The sequence below is a fragment of the Sarcophilus harrisii genome, chromosome 2, assembly GCF_902635505.1.
Source record: "Sarcophilus harrisii chromosome 2, mSarHar1.11, whole genome shotgun sequence".
Lineage (NCBI taxonomy): Eukaryota > Metazoa > Chordata > Mammalia > Dasyuromorphia > Dasyuridae > Sarcophilus > Sarcophilus harrisii.
This window is the reverse complement of record NC_045427.1, coordinates 372,501,689-372,520,047: the sequence shown is the minus strand read 5'-3', so window position 1 is coordinate 372,520,047 and position 18,359 is coordinate 372,501,689. Positions and strand designations below refer to the sequence as shown.

General features: G+C 40.7%; 1 protein-coding gene across 4 annotated transcripts in view; it reads right to left on the bottom strand.

Annotated features, from left to right (window-relative positions):
- The window catches only part of PSD2 (pleckstrin and Sec7 domain containing 2), a 69,135-nt gene extending 57,320 nt beyond the window's left edge, over positions 1–11,815 (bottom strand). For 2 of the 4 annotated variants that reach the window (XM_031953385.1, XM_031953386.1), the window contains exon 1: positions 11,544–11,815. The gene's annotated coding sequence lies outside the window, so the exon portion shown is untranslated. Of the gene's footprint in view, positions 1–8,397; positions 8,510–10,119; positions 10,216–11,543 lie in introns of all 4 variants that reach the window. The other 2 variants (XM_031953383.1, XM_031953384.1) reach the window with 2 other exon arrangements.
- Between the last annotated feature and the right edge of the window lie 6,544 nt (positions 11,816–18,359).

Sequence of the window (18,359 nt, the reverse complement as noted above, 5' to 3'; positions counted from 1 at the left end):
ATCAGGCCTAACTCTCTGACTTTTCAGATGGAGAAACTGAGGAACAAAGAGAAAAGGAGACTTGTCCATTGTCACATTACTAGCAAGAGGCAAAACAGAGAGTAGAATTTCAGGTCTCTTTGTTCCCTATCTGAGGTCCTCCATTTTTTCTACTTAACTTGAAGAGTAGAAGTTACTCTTTTGAACCCTAGAAGTTGCAAAGTTTGAGCCACGTCTGCAGCTGTTCTCTGGTACTGCTTTGCCCCCTCTCCCAAGATCCCAGAAAGTACTGCAGCTGCCCAAGGCTAGCTTCCAACCCCGACTCCCCTAGTCACTTCCTCTCTGCCCACAGAGGGGGAGGCCAAGGCAGCTGGCACCAGGAAGCTGAGCTTCTGCCAAAGCAGAGGCAGCAGAGGCCATGTCCCCAGTCTCCAGGCCAGAATAGAGAGGCAACTGAATGGGGGGGGTGTAGAAGGGAGACTAGATGGACCCAAGGACAGATGGCTCAGGATAAGAATTTAGAGTCTATCCTGATAACCTTTGGGACATAGAAGACAAAAAGTAGTTAACTCTGTACGACAGGGAGCAGAGAGGGTGGGGTGAGAAGAAACAGGGGACTGAAGGGACACCTCTCTACCAAGAGCCAACAAAACCAGGGCTCCCTAGAGCCCTCCCCACCTCACTCCTTCCTGCCCATCAGGAAATAGCACAAAGGGAAACCCAGAGACAGATGGTGTGCTGAAAACTATTCAGAACAATGTGACCCTAAGCAACTCGTTTATAATAATAAGGCTTTATTTGAAAAAAAAAATCGAAGAATAATTCCAGGGATGTCCTAAGAATCTAATGAAATAACTGTATTTTTAAGCTACAGAAAATGCAATAAGGGTGGGGATGGAGGAAGGCATCCCCAGAGAGTGGCTTCTCAGTGCTCCAGGGTGTTTTTGGCCCTGGCACCAGTAACCTCTGGCCAGAGTCCAAGAGGGAGGTTCAGTTTGTGAATTAATGTATAATACTCCCTCTCCTTAGCTCCTCACTCTTTCTTCCTTCCCTTCTTCCCATCCAGGACAAGCCAAGAGCCTCAGGGAGCAGTCACAGCTGGCCTGCCCCTGAGCCATTTCTCTGCCCAGTGCTGGTAAATGAAGGATGGGAGAGGAAAGCCACAACAGGCTCCAGAGCTGGGAGCTGTGCCATTTCCACTCACCCTTATCTTCTAGCCTTTGCTAGCAACTAAAAACTCCTTCTATCTCTCCCACCCCTAATATCAATCCCTTCTCCCCAACCCCTGCAAAAAAAAATAGCCTCTTCTTCCCCTGTATTTCTCTTTGTATTTCTCTATGGTGCCTTGCAAATCTTCTTAGTGTTTGGTGACTGATAAGTCACATTCTAAAGCAAGGCGGTCTGCAAAGGAAGCTTGAAGCTATCACTCAACTTTCAGGGTTTCATCACTTAGTCCCACCCCATAAAAAAGCAAGAATTTCCCTTCTATTAATGCCATAAGCTCCAGGAGACATTCTGATGCAGTGAAAATAACACTAGTCCAGAGTCAGATGACCTGGGTATAAATCCTGACTCGGAAGCATTCTACTCAAAGCTTACCATGATGCCTGGCACATAGGAAGTGTTTAATAAATGCTTATTGATTAACTGATTGATAGCATGACTTTGGGCACATCAATTCACCTTCTTAGGTCTCAGGGCCTTCATCTGAGGAGGCGGTACCAGATGGCCTCTGAGCTCCCTTCCAGCAAGGCAAATAGAATCTAGTTAGAACAGAAAGAGGAAATGGATTAAGAGGAAGAAAAGGAAGGGAAAAAGAGAGAGGAGGAAAGGAAGGAGAGGAAAGGGGAAGAGGACAAATAGAAATATGATGATTTCCTCATTAACTTGTTACACTGGAAAGGTAGCAGCAAGGCAGGAAGGCAAGCAGGAGAGCAGGGGTAGTGGGGATGATTGTAGGAAACTCGTATCAGGCAAAAAGAAGATTTCCTTTATATTTCTGGAAAATGAGGAGGCTACACAAGGAAAGAACACTCATCTCACAAGGGGAAAAAGAGCCAGACCAGGAACCCTGACATTGTGGTTTCCAGGCTTCCCCTCAAAACAGATTCACCATTTCATCTGTGTCTGGATGTAGATACTTAAAGTGGGCAATGCTTTCTTGGATAAGAGGTTTTAACAGTATAATTTTTGGACTGTTAATCATGGAACAAGATCCTGTTAGTCAGTGCAAATTATGGGTTATTAATGGAATGTGCTTTAATTGATCTAACATTGATGCTTGATGAACTCAGTGTTTCCTTTACCTCTATTGGCTAGAGTTTTGGGCTAAGTTGACTTCCATTTTTCTCCCCTAGCTCTTGGTCACTTCTCTCTGTTGGCCAAGGACCAAGGGGATAATAGAATCCCAAGGAAATATTCCCTTGCTTCTTTTCCCTCTTGGTTTTTTTCCCCAAAGGCCACATTCTGAGGTCTTATGAATATTTTCATCTAATCAGCATAAACTTTTTTCTCAGGCAATTTGCTGACTAAAACTCTCAAGGGGCTCCCTCAAAGGTTATCTTTTCTTGCCATCTCCCACATCTCTCCTGTTATTGACAAAGAGACAACTTTTTTCTCTAGATAATTCAAGCCACTCTCAGTTGCTTAGCTTTTACATAAATTTGCTGACTTCAAGATTTCTTAATTCCAGATGCAGTTGTCTTTCAGTTAGCCAAGTTAATCCAAACTACCAGATAATCCCCAAATCATTTTTATTAAGCTACCCAATGTGCCATATGCCTATTTTAGCAGCTGATTTACATACACAGTAAACCTTCTTATCTTTCAGAGTTAAGATTTGAGTCCCACTATTCTAGTAACTATAAAAATCCAATATATATAACATATGTGAATTATAAATTTTCAAAGAATTAGAACAGAATAAAATAAGACACAGTTAACATAAAACTCCCCTAAATTCTACTCTGATGTCTTACGATACCATGGAAATGACCCTGTATTCTCAAAGACTATCCATCAATCAAAAAGCATTTGTTAAGTGCCTACCATTAGCCAGGTCAAGTGCTAGGTGTTGAGGATAAGATAAAAATTCAAATGTCTCCAGGAATTTATATACCACTGAGTAAGACAATAAGCATATCCAAAGCGACTTAAGGTAATTTTTGAGAAACACCAGAATATGGCAGATGCAAACAAAATAGAAGGCATTTGACTTGAGTTTTGAAAGAACTGAGAGATTCTTATGGTTGAAGATATGCTACTGCCACTGATTGTTGTTCAAAACCTCATGGAGAGATACAAAGAGAAATGCAAGGGAAAAAGGAGACTACTTTTGGAAGGGGGACAGGGGTGAGGGTTGGAAGAGGCAGGAAGGGCTTTTGATCCTGAGCAAAGACACAATAAGGGTAAGGAGAAGGAAGAACATTGGTAGGCACAGGGAACAGATGGAAAGGTGGGAGGTGAAATTTTTATTGTTCATTTATTCAGTTATATCCAGCTCTTTGTGACCTCATGGACCATATCACACCAAGCCCTTCTGTCCTCTACCATCTCCCAATGTCTGTCCAATCTCATGTCTTATCATGCTTCTATGACACAATCTATCCATCTCACCCTTCTTCCATCCCTTTTTCCTTTTGCCTTAAATCTTTCTTGACATCAGGATCTTTTCCAATGAGTTCCATCTTCTCATTTTGAGGCTAAAGTATTTAAGATGAATATGCCATCTGAGATGAAACACATGTGAAAAGCAAAAAGCCAGTTTATTTGGAAAATAGAATATTTGAAGAGGAAAAGTGGACTAAATCTGGAAAGTTTAGAATTAGGGCCTGAAAGATGTAAATAAATATTAAATAAATGTGTAATATCAGACTGAAACTTATGACAAATTTCACCAAATTGAAAAAGCTTTGAGCATGGACTGATACTAGCTAGACTGGCTATGTCTATTGTTCAAGGACAAATTCAAAGAAGCTCTTTAAGGACTGACCACAGGGTGATGTAGTTTTCAGCTTCAAAGACTCTCGAAGACAATCTATTCAGAGTTTGATGATTAATTTCCATTAGTGTAGGAAGTATCCTTGGAAACACATATATACAATCTCGGATCCTTAAAATGTAATGGAAATTTGACATAGCTTAATCTTTCTTTGGTGATTCCCAAGATATTTTCAGGATCTCATAATGCTTTGGGGTCATCACTTGTGAACACCCAATGTGAGGAAGGTCATAATTCATCCAACTGAACCTTGAGGGTAGAGATCACATTTTTTTTGTCTTTATACCTCAATAAAATACAATCTCTTGAATATGTTTAATGTTTGCAGATTTAAAATAAATTCAATCGGCTTGTAAACATTAGAAAATAAAGGACACAATTATCAAGAGTCATCATTGGCTCACAAAGAATAGTCAGCAAGTATTTTTAAGTATTTCCTACATGCAAGGCACAGTACTATGTGATGGATATTCAAAGAAATACAAAGACACCACCCCTGACCTCAAGGAGCTTATGTTCTAATGGAGGGAGAAACACCCAAGTAACTACGCACATGCAAAATATATACTGAATTAATATGAGGTAATATGAGGCATACAACAGATACAGAATATCTCGATGGCAAGAAAGCATGGGATAAAGTTCCTCATGTTACCCTGATAGCACAGTTAACTAACTTCTTAAACAATCATCTCTGAAAGTGTTGATAAATAGAGGGATGTCAACCTTGAGATAATTCTTTATTGTTAGTCATAGGGAACTGTCCTGAGACTTGGCCTAGTAAGCATTTTTATCAATAATTCCAATGCAAAGCACAGAGCCCAACGTGTAGTTGGCATTTAATAAATGTTGACTAATTTGAATGCAAATTTTGATGGCATGTTTATCAGATTCATAGATTACACAAAGCTGGGGCAGATAAGCAATACATTGGATAACAGAATCAAATTTCAAATTGATGGACTGAAGCTAAAACAGTAAAAAATTTTAAAGGGTGAAAGTAAAATTTGCTCTTTAGGTTAAACGAAAATGGAAGATGCTATGGGAAAGCTATAGTTTAAACAATATGTGTGTGTGCATGTCTCTCTATATAGATAGATAGATAGATAGATAGATAGATATAGACTTGGTACCACCTTACTTTTCCCTGGAGTTAAAAAAAAGAGCCCATAGTGTGATATGGCTGCTAAAATATTAAATAGAATCCTAACATGACTTTAGGATTTTGCTGTTGAGTTATTTTCAATCATAACAAACTCATTTTGGATTTTATTGGCAAAGACACTGGAGTGGTTTGGCATTTTCTTCTTCAGGTTGCTTTACAGATGAGGAAACTGAGGCAAACAGGGCTAAGTGACTTGCTCTAAGTCACACAACTATTAAGGGTCTGAGACAGGATTGGACAAGTCTTCTTGACTTCAGGCTTAGTACTTATCTACCGTAATATCTAGCTATCTAATTTTAAAAAGCACAAACAAAATTATAATATATATACATATATATGTATTATATGAAACAAGGGAGATCCCACTATTCCCTGCAATGGCTTGATCACATCTGGAATATGTGTCTATCAATGCCAATCAATGTACCATATAGACAAACCAGAGAATGCTGAGAAGATGACTAGGATGCAGAAATGCATAGAAACCATGTCATATAAGGTAGAAATAATTAGCTTAAAGAAAAGAAGATTTGGGAAAGGACTATGAACCATCATTAGATATCTGAAGGGATGTCTGGTGGAAGGGGAATTAGACTTTTTCTGTGTTAATCAAGAGTGAAATTCAAACCCAATGTATAGAAATTACAGGGAGACAATCCCCAGCTCCATATAAAGAACTCCAAGCTGTCCAGAAGGCAAACAGACCATCTTGTGTTCTCTATGTTACTGAAAGTGTTTAAAGAGAAACCACATGAACTTGTCAGAAATGTTGCCTAGGGCATGTGAAGAGAACAAGGTAGCCTCTATTCTAGCAGAGTTGCAGCTAACATCATGCTGGATAAGAGAGCTCAATGTAGTATAGCCTATACATTACTGATTGGGCACTGCCTCAGTCAAACTGAGACCGGTTAAAGACCTTAGCTTAAAAAGGCAAAAATAAATTCCCATTTCATCTGAGGCCATTTCTAGTCACCCTGATCTAATATATTACAAATGGGCCCAAATGACTCCAGGAGAGAAAATGCAGCTGGTCACTTTGCACAGCCCATCCTTACTTAAATCCAATTCACTTGCAAGGCATGGCATCATCTTCCTGATGGCATGGTCCTCTTTGAGAATGAAGGACAAAAAACAATAATAAAATGTTTAAAAGCAATTTGCATTTATCAATATGACTATTACAGAATAACTGGGTGGCACAGTGGATAGAGCACTGCTTTTGGAGTCAGGAAAACCTGAATTCAAATGTAGCCTCAGCTCTTATTAGCTGTGTGATCCTGAACAAATCGCTTATAAAATTGCTTCCCCAAAACAAGACAAAAACAAAAAAGGGTACTATCACAATAGGTTATCCTCAGCTCTTTCCAGCCCAATATTGTCTCTAATGGGAATACAGAAAAATGGTTCATAAAAGGATGTAACCTCTTCTCTAACACCATGCCCACCCACAGGAATTGGGGACAAAGCCCATGAAGAATTAATGAATCATTGATATCAGATCCATAATGAATCTGATCCAAATCTGAATCCGTGGATCTATTTTAATTTAAAGCCAACATCACCACTCAGGGTATTGGATTCCAAAAACTGACATCCTGCTGGAAAAAGATTTCCTTTGATTTATCCTAAAGTTTCTGTCCCCAAGCTTCGAGGTTTGGGAACCAAGTTGTAGTGCCATTCTTAGCTCACATCCACCTACATCATGAATTTAAAAGCCCTTGTTACTTCTCCTCTGTATCTGCATCTTGGAACATTGAATATCAGAGTAGGCAAAGGACCTTAGAGTTCATCTGGCCCAATCCCCTCATATTATATCATTTTTCCAAAGTTATAGTCTTCAGTCTTTTCAGCTTCTGCTCAAATGGATATTCCGGGTCATTCTGCTTGCCTAGGAAGATCCTTCTTTTGAATAGCTCAGTGAAGCCTAAGGAACAAGGTCAGCCTTTGCCCAGCCAGAGTCAGGAACTGCCCTTTAAACTTAAAAGAAACAACTCCCCAATTGGTGCCTGAAATTCAACCATTAGAAACTAATTTCTTTAGACTTCATTTCCTCAATATCCCCCATTATTATCCTTCTACCCCCATTCTGATGTCATCTTCCTATTAAATTCAACAAGCATTTATTAGATACCTACTATGTGGCAGACCCCGTGTAATACAAAGACACAGAGATAGGAAGACAAAAACAGAAAATTGTTCCTGACCTCGAGGAGATTACATTCCATTCAGGGATGGGACACGTATACAGATAAGTAAACACAATATTGTGAAAAGGCAATTTCAAGGGCAGAGAACACAGAAACAGGAGGGGATGCCTGCTGAGCTTTGAAAGGAGCTAGGTATTTCAAGAGAACTATATAAAAGGTAGAAGTGAAGAAGAGCATTCCAGACTTAGGGAAAACAAAAGCAAGAAACAAATGTAATGTCATATGCAGGTAACAGTGAGGAACTGGTAGAACTAGAATACAGAGTGCAAGAGGGGTAGATATGCACAATTTGGAAAGATATGCTAGACCCAAACTGTGAGGGGCATGAAAAGTCAAACAGGAATTTGTATTCTTTTCTCCAGAAGTAATAGGGAGCTACTGAAGTTTCTTGAACAAGGAAGTAACATAGCCAAACCTCTGCTTTAGGAATATTGATTGGGAAGCAAAGTGGAGCATAGATCAGAGAGAGAAGCAACTGGATGCAAATCAGACCAATTAGGAGGTTATTATGCTATTCCAGGAGAAGAGTAACTGAGCCTGAACAAGGATGGTGGCTACACAAATGGAAAAAAGGGAATGGATGCAAGAGATGTTGTAAGGTAGAATCTTTGAATATGAAAATCTTTCTCCCTGGAAAGTCTAGCATATTTAGGAGCTGCATGAAGGCACCATGATAAAATGTTAATGTTTAAAAAAACTTTAAAAGTTTTGCTAAGGGCCAACCTGTAAAGGAAGCCAAGAGAGAGAGAAAAGCCAAACCAAGATGAGAGGCACTAATAAGGCTGGAAGCATCTTTATTAGCATTTCCTCTATGCTGGGGAAAAGGCTGTTCCAAGGGGCAAACACTTGACCTAAAAAATCAGATTTTCCTGAGGGTCCAGCACAAGGGAAGGAATCTCCCAGGGGGCAGCTACATCCTCTGAAGATCTCCAGAAACCAACAAATAAAAACTCCTTGGGATGTGGGGAGGGAATAACAGAATGAGTGTTGCATTGCACGAGAAGCTGGGCTAAATATGGACTCCCAAAACATAAGACACCACTCACAACAGTTTCCTGGAAAAGGCCATCTGGAGAAGTGTCTCGAGCGTCGTCTGTCACTTGGAGGAAGAGTGTCTCAGAAAACCCCATTCTGGCAAGGAACTCCAAGGGAGATATTCTGGGAAGGGGAGACAGAGGAAGACTGGAAACCCAAATACAGGGTCTCTACTCTGATGAAGTAAAAAACTTGGCAAGTTAGAAATATTTGTTGATTGACTAATTGATTGACTGAATTGCCTGGCAATCCTGGGCCCATCACTTGGCTTCCCTTTCCTCAGTTGCCCTAACATTCTCCAGACAGAATTGTGGGCAATCCTCTTCTTTCATATTCCCAGAGAATGAGAGTCTCTAGACCCCCTTCCCTCATTAACTGTTCCTCAATAGTCCTTCCTTCTGTCTAACCCCATTTCCCAATGCTCCATCAAACCCATCTTTTTAGATTTACACATAGATTTACACATTTAATATTCTCAATTTCCTAATTTGTAAAATGATGGGGTTGGACTATAAATAATCAGCTCTTAATCATGTATTTCTAAAGACTTTTTCCTGTTAGGAGAAATAGAGAAAGATACACACACACCCAGAGAGAGAGAGAAAGAGGGAGGGAAGGAGAGAGAGAGGAAGGTACACACTGATATTGAGAGGGAGAGAGAAAAACAAATGGACCTTCTCCCAAAACTGACCAGAGCCACTAGGCCATACTACCTGTGAGACATCCCAAGGGCAACAAGAAGAAGATCTGGAGATCATGAATAGCAGAAATCCAAGCGGGATTAGAACATTAAATAGCTGTTGGAATGGCCTCATCTACTAACCTAGAACCACCAGACTCATGCCAGAGGCTAAGTCCCCTCCCTCATAAGGCATTCATTTCCTCTATTGAATGAGTCAATTTAGAATTCCCTCTTTTCTTATGTCCTCAAGAACTCTGGGAGAAGATGACCTGTATCCAGTTCCCTTGGCATTAACAGTGGTCTGGCTCTCTCTTCCTGTCTTCATGATGGGCAGTAAATCCATCCTCTTGTTATAATTTAGTTGATAGTTATATCTCACCACCACAAAATTCTGATGTTTCTGGGTCCACCCCAGAATCAAAGCCTGAATTCAATTCAAGACCCGAAAAGACCTTTTGGACACAGAATGAACCTTGGTTGGGGAGGAGACTGCAAGATCACGGTAGAGATGGGGAAAGGGTGATGGTCAGATTTAGAGATGGGAATGTTGAGGCCCCCAGTATCCCCAAGTGGCAGAATTCTTACATTCTTCAAAAAATCTGGAATACTTGGCTCCCAGAATTCCAAATTACTCAGGACATCCCATCCAAAAACGCAACCATCACAAGGGCAGAAACTGTCAGATTTTTTTTGACTTGTTAGGGAAGGGGCGGCAAGGGCAGTTGGGGCAGTTGGGGCAGTGAGGAGGAGAATAGTGAAGAAGGAAGGAAAAAGGCACAGTCTCTCAGAGATCATTCTTGTTGCTGTGGCCACAGTATTTCCCTCAACCCTGTCCTGGACTGCACTAGACAAGTCTCTATCTACCTAGAGGACTGCCCTCTCCCCATTAACACTTCTTTAGCTCCCAAAATCTCAGGCTCACTGCTCAGCTTGACTACCACTACTTCCCTCACTGACCTTGTCTTCCTCCCCAGCCGAAAATACAATTTAAGAACCTAGGAATACCCAGTTAATCTCAGACCTCCTCACCTTCACTTCCCAGAAACCTTACCAAATTGGCCCAGGCCTTTTTTTTAGACCCAATCCTGCAAAGATCATCTCATGGAAACTCTTCCACACTGATGGGCTTTTTTGCCAGGTCAATTCCCTACAATAGGGTCACAGACAAAACAAAGGGAGCTTAGCAGAGGTTGCATTAAGGAGACATAGGATCCTTAAAAAAACCTTGTACTCCCCAAAATACACTCAAATATTCTTTTCCATTCCTTATAATGACTGACAGTCCCTTCATTCCCAGATCTAGAGAGGGAGGTAGGAATGGGGAATGAGCAAAGTAGATCAGATGTTCTCTAGCCAGATCCAGGAGATAGAGAACAAGGGGAGACTAGCTAAGGACTCAGTCAGAGGATCAGCTCCCAGGACATAGCTACATATGAAACCCTAAGTCCCCAAGCCAGTCTGCCTCTGTGGACCTTTCTCCATTATATGTCTCCAGTCTTTCCCCTGCACCTGCCACACCCCCACTAGTGCTATTCCTTGATCAGACAGAGCCTGAGAAGAGACTGGCCAGGCCACGGCCATCAAAGTTAAAGGAAAGAAAACAAAAATAAATTATAAAAAGCCTCTTCCAGGGTGAAAATCATCCTGGCCAGAGAGATACCCTCCCACCACCCACCCCATAACTCCCAGCAGCCTTTCCTCCCAAAGAGTCCCTGCCTCTAGAGACTAAACTGTCCTGGCCTCTCTATCCCCCTCCTCCTGAACCAGTTTTTACAAAACCAAGAAAGCATATGGAACAGAAGCTGAGACCGATGTTGAAGGAACAATTCAGTTAAGCTCAAGATAATGAGAAATCCCTTAGACTAAGCTTTGTAGGATTTTATTGTTTTATGAAGAGATGAACAAATATGTCACCTCACCCAGACAAAAAGACCTGGGGGGTGGGGTAGGTGGGGATGGGGGGCGGGTACAGAGCATCACTCCCTAGCAAAGCCCATCTCCAGTCCAGATGCATTCCTATCACTCCAGCTTCCCCGTACCATCTCCATGACAACCACGTCATTGGGATGCTATAGCCACTGCCGGATTGATCTCTAAATGTAGCTTTGTTATCACAGTCCGGGGTAAAATGTCCTGATCTCAATAGGATCAACCCCAAGAGGACACTCAGTCCCCTAAGTCCACCTCAGGCTGGATGGTCTCGCTCATGGTCCATAGATCTCCAAAGAGTCGTGGGTACCAAGCAGGATCTTCGCTTAGCTTAGCCCTGGTTCTGTGCGCCCCCTCCCCAGGCCAAGGGGGGCGGGGATCTCAGCTTTTGGGGCGTTCGGCTACCTTAGCCGACCCAGGCAGAAAGGGACACCCTAGGCTACCACCAACTCGGCCTCTTCCATCCACCAAACCACGAGAGTGACTGGAGCCACCCACCAGGTCCCCTGGGCAGGGGGAGAGCCCAGCGCTGCCTCTCACACTCACCAGAGTCCCAGACTCTCCTTCCAACGCTGCCCGAGCTCAGATGGCCTCCTCATCGAGGAGCCATGCGGAAGAAGCAGCAGCCCCGCCCGTGCCCGGGGGGCTCAGCCCCTCCGCTCCGGCACCCAGCCCCTCCACTTCCCCCCTCTTCTTTCTTCTCCTCGGTTGCTCAGCTCTCCTCAGCACTTCCCTCAGGTGTCAGGAGATTGCTCTAGATCGAGGATACAGAAGGAGAGAGAGGAGAAAGGGGTGAAGGGGGTGGGGGTCGGGATAGAGAGTGGGGGGAGGGGACCAAGGCGTCGAGGAGGGGAGGGGAGAAGAGAGGAGGAGAAGGAAGGGAGGAGGGAGGAAGACTGCAGTCGGTGGAAGGGTGGGAAGGCAGCGGTCGGTCGGTGGGTCCGTTTGTCTGTCTGCCGCCTGAGCCCTGCACAGTAGTAGGCAGGGAGCTGGGGTGCCAAGCTCCTCTGCCAGGAGGCTCCAAGAAGTGTGTGCAAAGTGCTAAGAGCATCGGCACCTTCTTTGGGTGCCCAGGTCAGAGCGAGGGGCCGCCCAGCCAATCCCAGCCCCAGAGCAAGGCTGGGAGAAAGGAGGAGGGAGAGCTGCCTAGCCCTTTTTAAGAAAATGAATGAGGGAGGAGGGAGAGGGGAGGCGGGAAGCAGGAGAAAATTCCCCACGTGGGGGAAGGCGGATTCGGGGCTCCCGGCGCCAGTTCCCCTCTGCCTCCAGGACCAGCCACGCTGCGGGAGCTGTGAGAGGGGCGGTCGTGGGTACCTGGTGTGGGGCAGTCCTACAAGCTATCTCCTTCCTTTCTCTCCCTTTCCGAGAAGCAGCCTGGAAAGGAGGGCGTGAAGGGAGAGAGAGACACAGGAGACAGATCCAGAGATTCCTATAGCAAGGAGAGAGAAAGCTTGAGAGGCCCACAGAATCAGAGAAGAGGAAAGGAGAGAAACTGAGATCCATAGTGAAAGAGAGATAGACATAAGCATAGACAAAGACTCAGAATGGGGGAGACTGAGGAAGGCTATTACAGGGAAGAGTCAAAAAAGAAGAGAAACAATCAGGAATATTAGCGTGAAAAGAAATGATGAGCAAAGAGGCATATGGAGGAGTATAGCTGGGGTCACATCTACCAAAAAATAATTTTAAAAGAAATTTTAGAAGAATAAAATGAGAGCATTTATCTCTGGACTACATAATCTGTTTCAGAAGTCCCCAACAGTTTCTTAGGATCAGGTCCATCCAAATTCAAGTTCAAGACACTCTCAAAATGGTCTGTCTCCCATCCATTCTGACTATGAGGGTCCTCACAGAGATCCCCACACTCGAAGACTGGAGCCTGCTCCAACTTGCAACCCATAGTTCCTGTTCTTTCTGTAATTCCTGTCTCCAGGACTTCTTAGCCCATCTTAGTCATCTCATAAAGAGGAAGGGAGTGGGGCAGGGTTAAAGACCTGGTAAGTAATTCAGAAAAGTCATGAACTGACTATGACTTTGAACTATCCCATATATTCCTGATAAACTCCTCAAGAATCCTTGGTGGAAGGAGGAAGTGACAAGTGGAGCCTAGTCCTCCCAGTCACTAAAGAATGAGAACTGGGTATATATCTAGACCTGAAAGACACAAGTTATTACCTAGAACCAACCCAAGAATAGTCAAATATAGGCACTTAGTAGCTAGAGATAATGTTTCTAAAACTGCTTACCACTATAATATGCTATATGTCAAATATTATTCATCATTATTATAGTTATTATTTTTCCTGCTCTTGAATGTCATAAAAAACTGTAAACTGTCTCCAAGGAGAGCTACAAAATATCCTTGCTATGGATTTTTTTTTATATAACTGGGGACAATGTGATCTATATTTTGAAGAATACAACATTAATTCTTGTGAGTGAGAGAAGGGAGAGATATGGCATAAGTTTGCAGTCTGGAAGACTTGGATTCAAATCTCTCTCAGATGATAACTAGTTATGTTACCCTGGACAAGTCATTTTACCACTTTGGGCCTCCTTTTCCTCATCTATAAAATGGGGATAATAATAGCACCTACCTCAGAAGGCTGTTGTAAGGATAATTTGAGATTAATTATATAAATCATGCTGCAAACTTTAGGAGTGGAAGTTGTTTTTATTATTCTCATTGAGGAAGGTTTGGGATGAGGAATAATGCCAAAGTCTAAGACAAGAGAAAAGATTTCCAGGGACACTGAGTTAAATGAGTTTTAGATAGGGTTGGGAGTGACATTAGGAGTAGTAGGTCCCATAGGACTCTGATTACTCATCCAATTACATTTTCAGACATACTAGAAGAAAAGTTATGCTATGGATAGAGTGCTGGACTAGAATCAGGAAGACTTGAGTTCAAACTCAGCCTCAGCCACTACTAGAGTTGTGACTATGGGCAAATCATTTCAACTCTGTCTACCTTAGTTTCCTCATTTGTAAAATAGGGATAATAATAGTACCTCCCTCCCAAGGTTCTTGTGAGAATAAAATTAGATAATATTGTAAAATACTTTGCAAACCTCAAAGCACTACATAATAACTAATGAATATTATCTCCACTAAATTCCATCTTGTATCTTTTCCCACTCACCCCCAAGATGTTCTAATTAATTTCTTGCCCCTATGTGGCTTGCCTTTTAACTACTCTGAGCATTAGGACCTCAAAGAGTATCTTTCACCCAAGAAATGATGCCTGACTGACACTTTCTGACCCTCAACCCAACATCCATATATTTTATACAATAACTGTTATCAGTAATCAACACATCTTTCCAGTGTTGGTTATCTTCAATTACTAATTGGGTTGGCACCCTTTAGTCTGACAATGTCATCCTTGGCCAGCCTGGATCATATGGAGATAAAGGTACATCAACTCATCTTTGAGTAATGGGAGGGATGGCTACTCTACCCCAGGTACCAATCTTCCCTCATTGTCGCATCTTCCAGATGGAAACTCAATCCATCAATGGATAGATACTAAATCTGGAAGAAATGTGAAATGAACAAGAGCCCTGATTTTTATAAGTGGGAATTTCTGAAGATATGAAATGAATCTTTCTCATGGGGCAAGGAGGAAGAGAAGAAAAGAACAAAGGGTAGCAGAAAATTCTTTTAAAAATTGTTTAATAAAATTTTATTTTTCTAATACATGCAAAAATAATTTTCACCTTTGCAAAGACTTGTATTCCAAAATTTTCTCTCTTTCCTCTCTCCTTCTCTCTCCCCAAGACAACAAGCAATCTAATGTAGGTTAAACAAGTGCAGTTCTTCTAAATATATTTCCATATTTGTCATATTGCACAAAAAAAAATCAGATTAAAAGGGAAAAAAAACACAAGACAGGAAAATAGCCAAACAAACAAACAAAAAAAGGTGAAAATTTTATGGTTTGATCCACATTCAGTCTTCATAGTTCTCTCTCTGGATGCAAATGGCATTTTCCATTGCAAATGCCACTTTCCATCACAAATCTATTGGAATTATCTTGAATTATTGTTGAAAAGAGCCAAAAACATCATAGTTGAGCATCACATAATTTTGTTACTGTGTACAATGTTCTCTTGGTTCCAGTCACTTCACTCAGCATTAGATCATGTAAGTCTTTCCAGGCTTTTCTGAAATCAACCTGCTCAATTTCTTGAAGAACAATAATATTCCACTACATTCATATAGCTTTTAAAAATATTTTTTACATTTTAAAAAATTTTATTAAAGCTTTTTACTTACAAAACATATGCATGGGTTATTTTTCTACATTGACTCTTGCAAAAGCTTCTGTCCAAATTTTTCCCTCATTCCCCCCACCCCCTTCCCTAGATGGCAAGTAATCTACTATTTTAAATGTGTTAAAATATATGTTAAATCCAATATATGTATACATATTTACACAGTTATCTTGCTGCACAAGAAAAATCAGATCAAGGAGGAAGGAAAAAACTGTAAAAGAAAACAAAATGCAAGCAAACAACAGAGAGAGTGAAAATGCTATGTTGTGGTGCACACTCAGTTCCCACTATCCTCTCTCTGGATGTAGATGGCTCTCTTCATTACTGAGTAAGTGAAGTGGTTTGAATCATCTTATTGTTGAAGAGAGCCATGTCCATCAGAATTGATCATCATATAATCTTGTTGTTGCTGTGTTTAATGATCTCCTGTTCTATCATTTAATTTAGCATCAATTCATGTAAGTCTCTCCAGGCTTTTCTGAAATCATCCTGTTGATCATTTCTTACAGAATAATAACATTCCATAACATTCATATACCATAATTTATTCAGCCATTCTCCAACTGATGGGCATCCACTCAATTTCCAATTCCTTGCTACCACAAAAAGAGCTGCTACAAATATTTTTTCACATGTGAGTCCTTTCCCTGCTTTATGATCTCTTTGGGCTACAAGTCCAGTAGTAACACTGCTGTCTCAAAGGGTATCCACAGTTTGATAACTTTTTGAGCATAGTTCCAAATCACTCTCCAGAATGGCTGGATCTGTTCACAGTTCCACCAATGTATCAGTGATCCAGTTTTCCCACATCCCCTCCAACATTTGTTAACTTTTCCTGTCATCTTAGCCAATCTGACAGGTGCATTACATTCATATATCATAATTTATTCAGCCATTCCCCAATACATGGGCATCCACTGAATTTCCAGTTCCTTGCCACTACAAAAAGGGCATAGAAGAAAATTCTTGGAGCCCTTGTACATTTCAAGGAATGGAAACAGAAGTCAGACACCATTTAATGAAGTAGGAATTTGCAGGGCTAAACCAACTCAAAGCAATTCAATCAACAATGATGTATTGCATATTATGTCAGAGGTACTAGACATACAAAGACAAAAAAGAAAGTCTTAATTCTCAAGAAATTTATTTTTAACTGAGGGGACAGAATATGTATACAATTAAGTACAAAGTACATTACAAAGTAATGCAAAATAATTTGAAGATGGAGAGAATACAAATTACTAGCAATATCAAAAAAAGCTTTACTCTAGAGGTGACACATTTCAAGCAAGCCAGGGATTCTATGTGACAGAGGTAAGGAAGAAGCACATACCAGTTATGTGAGCCACTTGACAAAGGTCAAGAGACAAGAAATATAATAAGTGTTAGCATCTAACTCTTTTTCTACTTCCTACTTCTCTTATACTAATAGTGCTTCATTACATATTATCATCTCAAATTGGCCTGTAAAATGTAGTCTTTTGTTATCTCAGCTTATGATGGCCTAAGTATTGACATCAAATGAAGTACAGAGTAGGGAGACATAGACTCACATAAGGTTTACCTATATCTTGAAAGATATTTAACACAGAGGCCAAATGAAAGATTTCTATATTAGTCATAAAATTCTCCTTCTATTCCTGTTCACATATAAAATTATATTAATTGTATCAAACCCCAAAATACTACAAAGCCTCCTCAGAGAAATCTACAATGATAAATAAGAAATCAGTGCAACCATGTACATTGGAAAAACAAAATGTTAAAAAAAAACATGTTACCCAAACTTGAAGTTGGATAGGCAACCTATGAAATTAATCTAGTTAAATTAGAGAGATAAATAGATACACACACAGGAATCAAAGACAGATACTAGAGGTGGAAATGAAGCTGAACCAAAACTGAATAGTGTTAGGAACTTTTTTAGATCAAGTTTGGGAAATAATAGAATATTTTCAATGACTCCAAATTGTGAACTGCTGCAAAATCCAATCTATTTAACATTCTCATTGAGAGACAGTATAGTATACTGGATAAAGAACTGCCCTTGAAGTCAGATATATCTTAAGCTCCTTTGTGGAAAACACATAGGAATATTATTGCCAAATTTTGAAATGCCCAGATCAAAGAGAAAATTTTGCCAAAAAGAAAAGAAAAGAAAAGAAAGAAAAAAACACTCCAAATACATTGGAGCTACAATTTAAATTGTACAAGACTTATCCGCAACTACAATAAAAGACAGCAGGTCTTAGAACCATATCTACAGACAAGCAAAAGAACTAGGTCTGCAACCAAAAATATCAGCAAAAGTATCTATAATGTTGAATAAGAAAATGTACCTTCAATGAACTTGCAGAGTTTCAGGACTTTCTATCAACCAAATCCAAATTTAGCAACAAATTTAACATATAAGAGCTAACATCAAAGAGCATTTTTAAGGAATTCAACATGGACAAACTATTTAAACATGAACAAATTGTTTATGTTTTTTCTATGTGGAAAATGTATACAATAGGGTAAGCTAAAAAGAAAGATTGAGGGCAGCTAGGTGGTGCAGTGAATAGAGCATCAGCCCTGAAGTCAGGAGGGCCTGAGTTCAAATTTGGTCTCAGACACCTAACACTTCCTAGCTGTGTGACCCTGGGCAAGTCACTTAACCCCAATTGCCTCAGGAAAAAAAAATTAAATAAAGATTGGCAGAGAAAAGGTAAAAATAGTAATCATATTATACAAATGAGGTGCAGAGGAAGAATAAACACAGAGCATTAGAAAACCTGATCACATAGGGAATGGGTTCAAGAGGCACCACCACATATATATTATGAAGCGTATAGCACCCTCAAAAATCTATAAAAAAAATACAGGATGGGAAGGATAGGTTGATGTGTAAAGGGTGAGGGAAAAAGACAAGGGAGGGATCTCTGGGTTAAGTTTATGGTTAAGTAATGGTAAGTGGTTAAGTAATAGTAAGCCAAGTTATAGAGCAGAATTTAACAAAAGAGTCAGCAAGGATAGAAAAAATATGTGCATGTGGGGTACATATGTGTGCGAGTGTATGTATGTATGTATATATCTACATATGTAT